The 2,500-nt window shown below is 30.9% G+C and overlaps 1 non-coding gene and 1 pseudogene across 1 annotated transcript; both read right to left on the bottom strand.

Annotated features, from left to right (window-relative positions):
• The window catches only part of LOC138858799 (large subunit ribosomal RNA), a 4,659-nt pseudogene extending 3,066 nt beyond the window's left edge, over positions 1–1,593 (bottom strand).
• A 502-nt stretch (positions 1,594–2,095) lies between these two features.
• Positions 2,096–2,274, bottom strand: LOC138858801 (5.8S ribosomal RNA). The gene has a single exon (XR_011397831.1). It is a non-coding gene; the product is annotated as a 5.8S ribosomal RNA (ribosomal RNA).
• Positions 2,275–2,500: the final 226 nt, after the last annotated feature.

Genomic DNA, 2,500 nt, shown 5'->3' with positions numbered 1-2,500 from the left:
ATTGTATTATAAATCATGTACTTTAGCGGTAATGTATAGGTATACAACTTAAGCGCCATCCATTTTAAGGGCTAGTTGCTTCGGCAGGTGAGTTGTTACACACTCCTTAGCGGATTACGACTTCCATGTCCACCGTCCTGCTGTTTTAAGCAACCAACGCCTTTCATGGTATCTGCATGAGTTGTTAATTTAGGCACCGTAACATTACGTTTGGTTCATCCCACAGCGCCAGTTCTGCTTACCAAAAGTGGCCCACTGGGCACATTATATCATAACCTCAACCTTCATATCAAGAAAGGTGAGGTTCTTACCCATTTAAAGTTTGAGAATAGGTTAAGGTCGTTTCGACCCTAAGGCCTCTAATCATTCGCTTTACCAGATAAGATTATTTTACATAATTTTTAAATGCACCAGCTATCCTGAGGGAAACTTCGGAGGGAACCAGCTACTAGATGGTTCGATTGGTCTTTCGCCCCTATACTCAATTCTGACAATCGATTTGCACGTCAGAACTGTTTCGGTCTTCCATCAGGGTTTCCCCTGACTTCAACCTGATCAAGTATAGTTCACCATCTTTCGGGTCACAGCATATATGCTCAAGGTACGCTCCAGTTAGAGGTATAAATAATAATAAATTATCATTATACATAACTATATGGAACGCCCCGGGATTGAATTAATAATGTAATACATTAAAAATTAATCCCATTATTAATACAGTTAAGTTAATTTCGCCATTAGGTTTAATATAACCCAATGACTTGCACATATGTTAGACTCCTTGGTCCGTGTTTCAAGACGGGTCCCGAAGGTATCCTGAATCTTTCGCATTGTTAATCATATAAATGCATACAATTAATATTAAAATCAATGATAATAATATTATTGTAAAATTCAAAAGAATTTTAGCATTATATATAATAAAATCTATCAACACTTTATCAAATCATCAGTAATTATTCTATGTTAATAAGCTAAAAGCAAATTAATTTGAATAAACTTAAAAACCAATGATCTTTTGATAAATATTTTATTATGTTAATAGATTACAATGTCCTTATATGAAAAAAATGCACACTATTACTATAATATTTAAAATTAAATACTACAGTTATAATGATGAATTTTTCATAATGGATATTCAGGTTCATCGGGCTTAACCTCTAAGCAGTTTCACGTACTATTTAACTCTCTATTCAGAGTTCTTTTCAACTTTCCCTCACGGTACTTGTTTACTATCGGTCTCATGGTTATATTTAGTTTTAGATGGAGTTTACCACCCACTTAGTGCTGCACTATCAAGCAACACGACTCTTTGGAAATATCTTTCTAGTAATCATTAACGTTATACGGGCCTGGCACCCTCTATGGGTAAATGGCCTCATTTAAGAAGGACTTAAATCGTTAATTTCTCATACTAGATATTAAGATATTCCATACACTGCATCTCACATTTGCCATATAGACAAAGTGACTTAGTGCTGAACTATTTTCTTTTCGCTCGCCGCTACTAAGAAAATCCTTGTTAGTTTCTTTTCCTCCCCTCATTAATATGCTTAAATTCAGGGGGTAGTCCCATATGAGTTGAGGTTGTATAAAATATATTTTAGATTGATTTGTTTATTTTTATTTAATTTTTTTGCTATTTGCTATTTTAAAGAAATATATTTTTATATCTTGATTACTCAATATTATTCAATCTTTTCATCCCTTTTTAAAATTCATAATATAATAATTAATAAAATTAACAACATTATTCCTCCACATATCATATATTTTTTTTTATTATAAATTTTTCTCAATACAATAGAGTGAATTAATTCTAGAATAAAAATTTATTTTATGCTAGACATTCCTCTTATGTATTATTTAATATAATTTAAATAATGTTGAAAATTTTTTCTTTTATGGGAATACTAAGATTCTCATTTATCATAAATTTTCGTTCAAATATGAGGTATTCAAGAATATATTTTCTATATTTCTTTTTATGCTATTAATATTATGGATTGAAAAATACAATCCAATAATATGCCATATGCTTAAATTCTATTAATTGACTAAAAGAATAAGCAACTAATTTAGCATAGTCTTACAACCCTCAACCATATGTAGTCCAAGCAGCACTTTAAAATTAATTAAAGTACATAACAGCATGGACCGCAATATGCGTTCAAAATGTCGATGTTCATGTGTCCTGCAGTTCACACGATGACGCACAGTTTGCTGCGTTCTTCATCGACCCATGAGCCGAGTGATCCACCGCTTAGAGTGATAATTTTTTTGTATTTTTTTAATTCAAAGTCAAAGAATTTTAATTTATTGAAAGTATTAATAATTAATCAATAATAAATTTTTAATACATAAGTTTAAAACATCTTTCAATAAATTGTAATTTTAAACCCAAACATTTGCAGCTGCGCATGTCTTAGGTCAACAAAAACAGTAATACCTTTTATATATTATTTTCTTCTCTATTTGTGCGTTTTCTTTTTTTAAA

The sequence above is a fragment of the Bactrocera oleae genome, unplaced genomic scaffold (assembly GCF_042242935.1).
Source record: "Bactrocera oleae isolate idBacOlea1 unplaced genomic scaffold, idBacOlea1 ctg00000015.1, whole genome shotgun sequence".
Lineage (NCBI taxonomy): Eukaryota > Metazoa > Arthropoda > Insecta > Diptera > Tephritidae > Bactrocera > Bactrocera oleae.
The sequence above is the reverse complement of the archived record's forward strand: the minus strand, read 5'-3'. Positions and strand labels throughout refer to the sequence as shown.